The following is an 11,847-nucleotide window of genomic DNA, read 5'->3' as shown; positions in this document are numbered from 1 at the left end:
GGGAATTTTATAGATTCTGTATTTGTATTATAATATAGAAGTTTTGTGAATTAAGATTTTTTTTTTCTGTTTCAGGTCATAAATCTGTACTTATGTTTAACCTTTATACATCTCACAGGCATTAGGAATGCAATGATTAACAACACATGGTATGCAAAGAGCTCAGGTGATGGCAAGCAGACAGAAATGTCAACAGCTCCTGCCAGCATGAGCGAAGTTCTAGAAGAGGAATACAGAGTTTCTGGAGCACAGGGGTTGGAGATCTTCTTTCCACCCATGCAGCTGATTGGCTAGCCTTGTCATTGAGGGCTACTCGGTGCTTGGAAAGGTCAGTTTTTGAATTTTGGCTTTTTCTGTAACTCTGTTCTTCCCTCAATCCCCTAGTCAGTGTTCTTTAAAGAAAATTATTTTTCCTGATACATTTCCTTAGGCTCAGGAATTTTCCTTTCCACCTTCTCCACCCACCTTCCTCCCACTGTTTCCCCCTTTTATTACAAAGTATAGTCCTTCAACAACAGTCCCAAGTCCATCATTCTGCTATTCAACTGTATCATGACAGTGTCGGTACAGACAATGGCAGAGTCCAACATTCTACTGTCGGGATGTATTTGATAGTTTCATTGAGAGTCCATCTTTCATTCAGAAGTCGAGATGCATACTGCATTGCATCTTCATGGCATACTTTCCTCCATTATACAGTTTCTCTAGGTAAATATATGTATATACACACTTACCTATGTTGTATCTATCGATCTTACATTTTGCACGAAAGTCACCTTACTTCAGAGAAAACATGATATTTGTCCTTTTGGGATTGGCTTATTTCACTGAGCATAATGGTCTCTAGTTGGGTCCATTTTGTTGCAAATGGTAGAATTTTACTACTCAACCATTAAAAAGAGTGAAACTCTTCCTAGTCTTTCTAAAGCATGCCCATACAGTTCAGAGCCAGCAAAGGTCCACTTCATGATCAAGGCAGATATCGAGTAACAGAAAGCCTGCGGTTTTACTAATCCCACTGAAGAACCTAGGTGTTTCCTGCTTTTGTGATTTCTGCCTTACTTGCTTGGCTGGGAGCTGTGTGAACTCCAGGCCTGACATTCTACATGACAGCCGGCAGGACACCTGGCAGGTCACGGAGGCAGAGCACTCCTCAGGAAGGAGGTCCCTGGTGTTAGATAAGACCCACTGCCCTATAGCCCATCAGTTCGTACTTTTTGAAAGTTGCTTGCTTCAAACCCAGTAACAGAAGCTTGCCAACTTGTTCTTTTTAAAAAAAAAAAAAAAGTTAACAGTTACACTGACCAATCATGACTGTATGATTATATGGAATTGGCCCGAAATGTATAAGAACCCTGTGCTATTGAATCTCTGTCTTTTTGGACCTTCTTCTGCCTCTTCTGCTGCAATTTTTCCTGCTTTGGCCACTTTGGCGGTGGCCACTGCCGGGGCGACTGTTACTGCTCCCCTATCCTGCTGGGCTAGGAGCCTAGGCTAGTTTTGAATAAACCACCTTTATGCATTTGCACTGACTTCAGACTCCTGATGATTTTCTGGGGATCACACAAACCCTGGAACAACACCACTCCCAAAGGGTGGGACCTTTAGCAGATTTTGAGTGTAACTTCCAACTTGCTAGTGCATCCAAGTCTTATCACCCTTAACACCAAACAAATCCTAATACTGTGTATTTCCAGCTATGCTTTTGAAACCACTATCAGACAGTAATTTATGTGCATATCTACCCTGTCATTATGAACAGGTGAATGACTTGAGTTTGTATTTTGTGGCTGTCAGTTCATAAAATGTCACTAAGACGTGGTTACTGAACATTTGCACACTACAGAGTTGTGGATTGGTCTTCGCAGCCTCTCATTGTGAGTCGTTGCACCATGGCTTCCAAGGAAGGCAATCAGGACACGTGTAGAAACTGGTCCAATTAAGTGGAATAAATAGATCCATATTAATGAATCTGAACCTACTTCCTGCACCCACACCATGTGAGGGATGAACATTCTCTTATGTAGTAACTGAATCACAGATTCTGCATTGTGAAGCCCATGAGGCCCTCTTAACACAACCTTCTAAAAGTGGAGATAATTTTGACAGAAGAAAAATTTATAAAGTAAGTGCATTCTTCAAGACACCAAAAAAACCCATCAATAATACAGCATAAATCTACTGTCTGCCTTTTCCTCTGCATTATAGAAATGGACAATACTTTCAATAGAATACACGTACCCCCATGCCTTCCTAATTGTATATTTTTAAAGATTTATTTATTTTTGTTGGAATATCAGACTTACAGGGAGAAGGAGAGACAGAAAGGAACACCTTTTGTCCACTGACTAACTCCCCAAGTGACCGCAATGACCAGAGCTGAGCCAATCCAAAGCCAGGAGCCAGGAGTCAGGAGCCTCCTCTGGGTCTCCCACATGAGTGCAGGGTCCCAAAGCTTTGAGCCTTCCTTGACTGCTTTCCCAGGCCACAAGTATGGAACTTGATGGGAAGGGGGCACCCAGGACATGAACTGGGGCCCATATGGGATCCTGGCACATAAAAGGCAAGAACTTTAGCCACTAGGCTGTCACACTGTATATTTAATATATACATCTAATATATATATTTCTAACTGTATATTTTATATTACAGCTATATTGTTTAAACTAGGCACTTTTATCACCTGTTACTGAACTCCTTTGTACACGTGTAATGAGAGCATGGTTATGAAAAGGAAAATTTAGGCTAGAGGAATTTAATTTGCTTTTTTTGCCTTCTGTACTTTGCTTGCTCTTGCCTTCTGTACTTTGCTTTCTGAAAAAGACAATAGATAGCTGAACCAACATCTCTAACTGGACAAACATCTCACGACTTAGATAGAGCCTGGGAACCAGAGAGAGATAAGGGGCACCTGTGGCTGCATCCGGATTAGGTCATTAAAAAAGTCTTGAGACAAGCATCTCAGGGAAGAAGTATGATAAGGAATTGAGGGCACAGTGGAAAAGACCCTAATTGCATGGCAAGACAAGGGTCTTTTATGGCCCCCTTTCCTGAGTATGGTTTTTAGCCTTTAAAAGGAATGCTGAATAAAGCCTCGGGGTTGGTGTGCCTAGCCTCCTGCATGGGGACAGGCCCCAGCCCCAGCACACTGGTGATCGAATAAAGCCTCCTGCTTTTGCATCAAGTCTTGTCTTCGTTGGTCACTGGGGAGACTCACTCTCTCGGGGAAGGACGGTAAGGTCGTCCTGTTTGGGGATGCCTTACAGTTACTGGGGCAGGTATTGCTGCAGAGGGTAGCATCTGCATGATAAAACCACCGGGTTGCTTCTTGACTGAGGGACACAGTGTTCTCCTTAGCACTTACATTTTCACAGGCAGTTAGGGAAACTCAAAATGTCCCAGTAACCACACGAAAGAATACTGGCATCTGGGTAAAGGCAAAAACTTCAGAGCACTGACGGGTGATTTGCCCACTGCCACTCTTTCCTAAAATTTGTATTTGGAATGCGAAGTTACAGAGAAAGAAGGATAGACAGAGCTCTTCCATCTGCTGGGTCACTCCTCAAATGGCTTTCATCACAGAAACCTGGAAAATACTCCAGGTCTGCCACATGAGTAGGAGAGTCCAAGGACTTGCACCTTCTTCTGCTTCTCGATGCCATTACCAGGTAGCTGGATCAGAAGTGGAGCAGCAGGAACTTGAACCTTCACTCATATGAGATGCGGGTGCTACAGGTGCAGGTTTAGCATATGATGCCACAGTCAGCCCCACACTAATCAGATTAAACAGGGTTGCAGGAAATAGTTCATAAGTACTTTGTATTATCGCCATCACAGATGATTTTAAAATAATGACGAAGTGCCAGCTAAACCAGTCATTTGACAAGCATTTACTGAAAGTGCTTGAGAAAACATCAGTAATGATGACGCTACCAAAACATAGCAGGCTAGACTTGCCTCTGAAATGTGCATGCCTCTTGCATAATGCATTTCATGTGCACACCGTCAAGACCAGGGAGGAATATCCCGTGATGGGGTTTAAGGAGCTCTTCATCCACAGATCCGTTGGCTAATGATATTCTAAGTCAATCTGACAGGCAAATGAGTTCCACTTGCTTTAAGATGTGTGGGAATTTTCTACTTCACATGAAGTTGGTACCTTTCCTTTAAATGGCTTGAGAGTAATCTCCCAGTGTGTTTTCTTATCTTCTGTGGAATGCTCAGTATGTAGTTCTCTAAGCAGGTGAAATGAAATCCCAGCAAGAGACGGATTTTGAAATGCAGCAGTTGCATAAGCCTAGTGCTCATCGTTGCTTTACTTTACTGGCATGAATATAATGTAAAACAGATGAAATTATGAGTTGGTCAATCAGTTCCTTCACCTGACCTTTGGCCCTGCCAAACCTGCCTTCCAGGGTTTCTGGTACACGCCATTTGTCGGCGTGACTTCACGCCTTTCTCTGCAGTCTGCTTGAGAGCATTTGTAGTATTGACTCCTGGCATTCTGTCCATAGTGGATTTTCATGGAGGCCTTCCCCAGCCTCCCAGCCGAACAGGTCTCAGACAGTGTTGCCAGCTAAAGTACAGGAAGCTGAGTTAACCTTGACTTTCAAATAAAAAGAAAAAAATTTTTTTTGTCACAATGTTTCTCAAACATCACATAGGATGTATTTCTACACAATATGTATATATATATATATATATATATACACACACACACATTTTTTTCATTGTTGATCTGCATGTCAATTTCACTCAGCCTCCTGTGTTGTGGTTTGGGGAGCCTGACAGTCCTCCTTTAGTTGATTTCTATTATAAATCTATTATAAATTATGAAAACGCTGTTCTCATCTTCTCCAAGCATGCACTGGGTATTGGCTCAAGGATTTAATCCTGCTCTGGTTTAATGCTGTCCACTTCACTGTCCTGGATGACCCCTGACATCGAAGCTCCGGCTGCCTCGTCCCTGTTGTCTCCCCAGACTGTGGCCCTCCGCCTGGTGTATTCCGGACGCTGACGGCGCAGCCCATTCAGCGTGCCACACACTGCCCCGTGTGCTCTTCAGGGGCCCCATCCAGTTACTGGGTGAGGGTGAACTCACACACAGGGGGGCCGCGCTTGCAACTGACGTAGTCGGTTTGCCTCTACTTGTCTTTGGAAAAATCCTCACCTTGCATGGAGTTCTATCATAACCTTAGAGACAGCGCTGCTTGTTCTGCACTGCTTCCCAAGGTTTGGAATAAAAAGAGCCGTGTGTGTGTTTTCAACCTTTTCCCAACGCTTTAAAAATTGCAGGATCATACAATTTTAACTTGCAGAGGACTGTCAACATATCAGGTAGTCCTAGAGGTCCATTTAAATGTATATTGGAGAAAAACTTCACAACAGAGCTTCTATCATTACACTTTTTGGTGAATGTCGTATTCTATGTAAAAATTAGATTTTAAGAAAATTTGCTCTTACTGGGCTTGCAGGTAGTTTAAGAAAAGTGAATTCGATATAGTGTTTCTGATTCATGTAATCCATTTCTTTTTCTCTTAGTATGTGCTTCTTGGAATTTAAGTTCCATGGAACATTGATCCATAGCAGGATATAAATATAAGACACATAAGAATTCTCTGTATCTCCCTTGGGTTGAATTGGCTGAAGTGGCGTGGAGGCCACTGAGGGAAACCCAAACACAGCAGCTCTGTGAAGAATCCGATCAGAGCAGCCTGGCTAAGAAACCGCGACCTGTTGTAAAACCTGGCGTAGAGGCAGAGTGGGGGATGTGTTGGGGGCTTGGCAAGGTCTCCGAGCCACGCCACCCACTGACATGATCTCGGTCACTCAGCTGTGGGTGAAACATGTAGCAGGATGTATTGCGTCCCTCACACCTCCCTCCAGGGCGCAGGGACGCTTGGAGCGTCTGCAGCCTTGCAGCCCTTGGGGACTGGGGCCATTCCAGTCTCCAGCACGTCCCGGGGTCTTCCGCGTTCATGGTGTGGCCCGGGGAGTGTGTGTGTGTGTGTGTGTGTGTGTGTGTGTGTGTGTGTGTGTGTGTGTGTGCGCGCGCGCGCACTCAGGCTGGGTGTGTGAGAAAGAGAGAGAGAGAGAGAGAGAGGGAGACACAGAGAGAGAGAGAGAGAGAGAGAGAGAGAGAGAACGATCAGGGTACGAGCGCGTGCGTGTGTATGTGTGATGTGTGTGCGCGCGCGCGCCCGCGCGCGAGCTAGCCTTCCGACTTCTCCGGAGCAGCTTCCTTTCCCACCGCTTCCCGCTGAGTCAGTGCCCTGCCGATTGCCCTGCAGGATCCGAGGCCTTTGTGCTCCGGTTATTTCGCTTGTTAGCAGAGCCCCACCCTTGCGCCGCAGGAACAGAACACGCTGTCCTTCCCTGAGCTGACTGCCCCGAGCGCACGGCCACGCGCTGGGCCAGGGGCCCCACGTGTGCTTCTCTGGCCGAGCCGTGCTGCTGAGGCTTTGGCTGACGGGCTCCACAGTGTAAACCAGCTCGAGATCCATTTATTACCAAAAAAGGAAAGTTTAACAACAGGAAAAAAAAAAAAAAAACCCTGCTATCATGCTTCCCTTACACCCACACTCCCAACCACCACCACCCATGCTCACTTGGAGCTGAGGCTCACCCGTTTGTGTTAAGACAGTCTGTGGCTCCTGATCTGCACAGCCCTGGACGAGTGCCCCCACAGTGTCACGTCCGGAGGGTGGGGCTGACCTGCTGCAGCGGCTCAGGCTTCCCATCTCAGAGCCATCCCCCTCTGAAACTTCAGTCCTGTTTTATTTAGCCCCTTAATACGATATAAGTGCTACTATTTTGTCTTGGATTTTAATAATAGATGATAATAATATAATATTATGTCTCGCACTTAATATATGATAATATTATGTCTTGAACTTAAATAATACAAAAGTGTCTCTTATTAGTTAAAGTTTACAGGGATATTCCCATTTCATTCTGGGTGTAACTGCATGAGATGTCAGGAATCTTTGTCACCAATGAGGGCAGAGAGGCGTGGCTGTTTTACATCTCCAGACATGGGTCACCCGTCAGATACTGGGAGCACCAGGATTCCACCAAGCCCTAGTGGTCCCCCCCCCCCCCCGCCCCGAGTTCAAGATCTTCACCACACAGAAGCCTTCGCAAGAGGAAAGGCTTGTGGTCCCATCTGGTCAACGCAGGAAGCCAGAGGACTTGCGTGGATGGGCAAGCACTGGCTGTTTTTATTTGGACGGGGATGGAATGCGAATGGATATCATGGGGCAGTTACACACCTTTCTCCGCTGGTCCAGCGAGCTGCCCTCTGGCCGCATGAGCACAGCGCCCCTGCCTACTGTACCGCCTCCAGCCTTCCTAAAACAATTTGGGACATAATTTTTGCTCGAGCCAAGCAGAGCTTATTGAAATCCGCTTTTATACATGGAGACTGCCTCCCACAAACTATCATCCATCAAACTACATCCTAACTCTTCTGTAAACTAAATCTAAAAAACAAATAAATAAATAAGCTATGACATTTTTTCTAGAATTCATGCCTGAACTAATCCTCTCAGTTTCAATTCATAGGAAAATGCATAACCTATTTATTCTATTTTCTTTTTCTTTAACAAATCCTTGTTGGGTCTGTGTGATTTTATGAACATTTGATCTATGTATGCTGATGAATTTTTTTCAAAATTTGTTTATTTTTATTGCAAAATCAGATACATACACAGAGGAGGAGAGACAGAGAAATACCTTCCGTCCGGTGATTCACTCCTCAAGTCACCTCGATGGCCGATGCTGCGCCAGTCTGAAGCCAGGAGCCCAGATCCTCTTCCAGGTTTCCTACGCAGGTGCAGGGTCCCAAGGCTTTGGGCCGTCCTTGACTTCTTTCCTAGATCACAAGCAGGGAGCTGGTTGGGAAGTGGGGCTGCCGGGATTAGAACTGACAGGCATGTGGGATGCTGGCGCGTTCAAGGCAAGGACTTTAGCCACTAGGCCACTGTGCTGGGCCCTGATGATCTTTTTTTAAAGAGTTGTCTTATTTTTATTTGAAAAGCAGATTTACCGAGAGAAGGAGAGACAGGGAGAGATTTTTCATCCCTTGGTTCACTCTCCAAATTGCCCCGATGGCTAAAGCTGAGCCAATCCAAAGCTAGGATCCAGGAGCTTCTTCTGGGTCTCCCTCGGGCTTGCAGGGTCCCAAGGAATTGAGCCATTCTCCACTCCTTTGCCTGGCCGTTAGCAGGGAACTGGATGGGAAGTGGGAGACAGGTGGCACTCAAACCAGTGCAGGTGTGGGATGCTGGTGCTCATAGGTGGAGGCCTGTGGAGCCACCGTGCCAGCTCCAGGGTATTTTTATGTTTTCATTCCCCAAACTTCAGATACTAGACTTTAACATCAGTGAAAAATCAATGCAAATATCATTACTTTAAGACCACAGATTTTTAGTGTTAATTTTTTTTTTTTTGCATTTTTACAGTTCGGCCCTGGTTTGCATGTGAGCTGATTTGGAAACCCTGTTCTCTTGGAGTCATTCTTCTCGTTTATTTGCTTCACTTGCTGTTCCTCGTGGTGTCCTTTGCCAGTTTTCGCTCCTCCACCCCATCACTGAATGGTGCAGCTTTGGGCTCGCTTGTGCATCCACTGTCTGGTCTCACAATTTTAAAACCATAAGCCAAGTGCAAAAAGAGAAATGGCACATGTTATTGCTCACCTGTAGAAGCTCAGACAGCTTATTTTAAAGAAGGAAAGGGTGGAATAGCTGTCATTGGAGGATGCGAAGGAAGGGCAGTACAGGGATGTTGGAAAAGATTCCAAAACGCAGTTAAAATAATTCCCCAAATGTGCAGGAATAGATTCCAGTGTTCTGCAGCACGGAAGGATAATGATAGTTTCCAACAATTTATTATATCATTTGCAATATATACAAAACATGTAAAGAACTACAAAAGAGGAATGTGAAAGCTTCCAACGAAAGCATGAGCGCTTCAGGAGATGGAAATGATCATTATCCTGATAGGATCACCACACGTTACATACACACAGCGCATTACCGCACTGTACCCAAAAGTATGTACAATTACATCAGTGAAAATTAAAAAAGAATGTGCGAGGGCCTGGCGGTGTGACCTAGTGGCTAAACTCCTTGCCCTGAACGCCCCGGGATCCCATACGGGCTTCGGTTCTAAACCCGGTAGCTCCACTTCCCATCCGGCTCCCTGCTTGTGGCCTGGGAAAGCAGTCGAGGATGGCCTAAAGCTTTGGGACCCTGCACCCGTGTAGGAAATCAGGAAGAAGTTCCTGGATCCTGGCTTCGGACTGGCATAGCATCAGCCATTGAGGTGACTTGGGGAGTGAATCATCAGGTGGAAGATCTTCCTCTCTGTCTCTCCTCCTCTCTGTATATCTGATTTTCCAATAAATAAATAAATCTTTAAAAAAAAAAAAGAAAGAAAGAAAGAATGTGCATGCTGCTGTGTCGGAAGTGTTTGTTTCCAGCCCTATTCCACCTGTCTGATCTGCATCTCCCTTCCTGCATTTAAGACGAACGCAGGGCCTTTAATACACTTTCTGAACGGTTTCTCTCCGTCTCATGTATCTTAATCCATGTCTACGTTGCTCCTCATGCTCCCTCTCGGTCTCTTGTGAATACAATGTCCATTCCTCTTTCACTCTTCTCCGCCATAGACTGGCTTCTCTGCTGGGCATCCCGTGCCTCCCGGCGCTAGGGGCTGGGTCTGAAGCCCAGCTCCAGTCACTACATGTAGTCTAGCCCACAAGGGCCGGCCAGGAGCAACTGTCCTGAACAGGTTGAAAATCCTTATTTTCTACTCAGGCCCCAAGCCTCGTTTGGGGTGGGTGATTTTCAGGGAGGACAGAGGTCAGGCTGTTAGCAAGATGCTGACAATACAATCTGATCAGACTTTCCAAAGTCTTTATTTCTGTGATGCTCTTTTGCTGGAACACTCGTGTAAGGAATCAGAAAGGATTGCGTTTTCATCAGTCATGTCTATTGTCCAAAGCTTTATTTTTCTGCTTCACCATTTTTTTAATTTTTACATTCTTATTAATATCATGAGAACATAGTTCATGTATTTCGTAGTAGAGTTCATCCTTAGAAGATAACCATAGTCTATTCTCTCCGTCCCTTCCTTGTTTGTCTCTCTTTCCTCCCTTTCCTTAATTTTGACAAAAGCATCCTTTCCGTTTAATCTCTAATCATAGGCTTAATCACCGCTAACCGTAATATTCAACAGTCAAAAGCAAAAAGACCATAGGTTCACAGGAGTGCAAAAAAGGGCTGGGAAACAAGTCGCGAGGTGTCCATTTTATTCACATACATTTTATTGTGTGTATGTTCTAAAATAACTACCACACACCAGAGGAAAATCCTTTTTTATTTGTTTTTGGGGCACTGGCTTATTTCACTAAGCAGAATTATTGTCATTTCCATTATTTTATAGTAAAAGACAGGATTTTATTTTTTGCTGCGGCTGAGTAGTATTCCGTAGTGTGTATATACCATGCTTTGTTTATTCAGTCATCAGTTTTAGACAGCACAGTTGATTCCATATTGTACGTTGAGCCGCAGTTAGCATGGGGTATCAACAACTTTTTCATATGCCAATTTTGTGTTGTTTGGTTAAATTCGCAGGAGTAGAATGGCTGGGTGATACGTAAGTCTATTTTCAGATGTCCGAGCAATTATTCTTGGACTCCGTGGTCTCCTTTCTCTAGTTTAGATGACACACACGTGTCAAGCAGGCTTTCAGAAGTGTGATAGCTCAAACATCTTGAATTCTACCAGATCTATGAGCCTGGGTCTTCAAGGGTGAGAAGAGCAAGCAGAAAAGGAGAAGCCATCCAGTGAGGGACGAAAAACAGCGAAACTTTTGATTCTGATCATTCTGAAAAATGATAACGAGTTACCCTTCCCAGGTTCTTTAGCCATTCTAAGACTAGCACCTCACGGAAGGTGAGCCCGATTATGTCCTATCATCTTTTTCAGAGAAAGTGACATTTTTGCCAAAGAAGAGGGAAGGACTTCTGTCTTTGGGAAATGGAATGATTCCGCTCACTTCTCACCACTGAGAACTTGCAGTAGCCATTTTCAAAAGGAATGTACTTAGTTTTTGTTTTTGGCTGGGATTGGCCTTCCTGTGTAGCAATGTGGCTATTTCCACGTAATAAGTAGGTGATCATTATGGAAATCCCCTTTAAACACTCTTAATGAGCTTGTGCAATATCACACCCAAAACTTCCTGAAGAATGCTTACAACACGGGATAATGACACGATGTTTTTCTGTGGTATTATTGTCACTTTAGAAAGCATAAAGCAATTGCTCATTGCTTCACAGGATAAACTTTGCCCTTGCCATTCTTCATGGATTGATTTTTTTGGTCTATTTCATTAGGGGATTTTTCACATGATAGCTAAGATTTTTTAGTTACACGAATCATTTTAATGCAAAAATACAACTGCAATTCTGTTACCTTTTCCCCTTTATCCCAAACTACATGTCAAAATCAGGGAAAACAGGACTTTCACCATGGTAGATATTCACAATTATATGAAAGCTAAAGAACAAAGAAAATTGCTATAAAGTATTTATGTGCCAAGTAGATAAAATGCATTTCTCTTTATGAATGCTCTTCCCGCCATAGTCTTCGGTGGCGTAACAAAGACTACAGAAGATTCTCACCAGGCTGTTGCTCAGCCTCCTTCCTTGCTTTGTCCAGTGGTCTTCCATTGTTGGAAATGAGTGAGGAAGAAGGGAATCACAGATAAGGCTGCAGGACTTTCTCAGGGGGCAGAACCATGAACTCCTGCTCGCCACTTCTAATGTGCAAGTCGTGATACTCA

At 44.3% G+C, this 11,847-nt stretch overlaps 1 long non-coding RNA gene across 1 annotated transcript; it reads right to left on the bottom strand.

Annotated features, from left to right (window-relative positions):
• Positions 1 to 3,802: 3,802 nt before the first annotated feature.
• Positions 3,803 to 6,810, bottom strand: LOC121145729. The gene is made up of 2 exons (XR_005882074.1): positions 6,626 to 6,810; positions 3,803 to 4,606 (listed from the first exon to the last, which is right to left on the bottom strand). It is a non-coding gene; the product is annotated as an uncharacterized LOC121145729 (long non-coding RNA).
• Positions 6,811 to 11,847: the final 5,037 nt, after the last annotated feature.

Source organism: Ochotona curzoniae, unplaced genomic scaffold (genome assembly GCF_017591425.1).
Source record: "Ochotona curzoniae isolate NIBS_2020 unplaced genomic scaffold, NIBS_Ocur_1.0 scaffold_3835, whole genome shotgun sequence".
Classification (NCBI taxonomy): Eukaryota; Metazoa; Chordata; class Mammalia; order Lagomorpha; family Ochotonidae; genus Ochotona; species Ochotona curzoniae.
The sequence above is the reverse complement of the archived record's forward strand: the minus strand, read 5'-3'. Positions and strand labels throughout refer to the sequence as shown.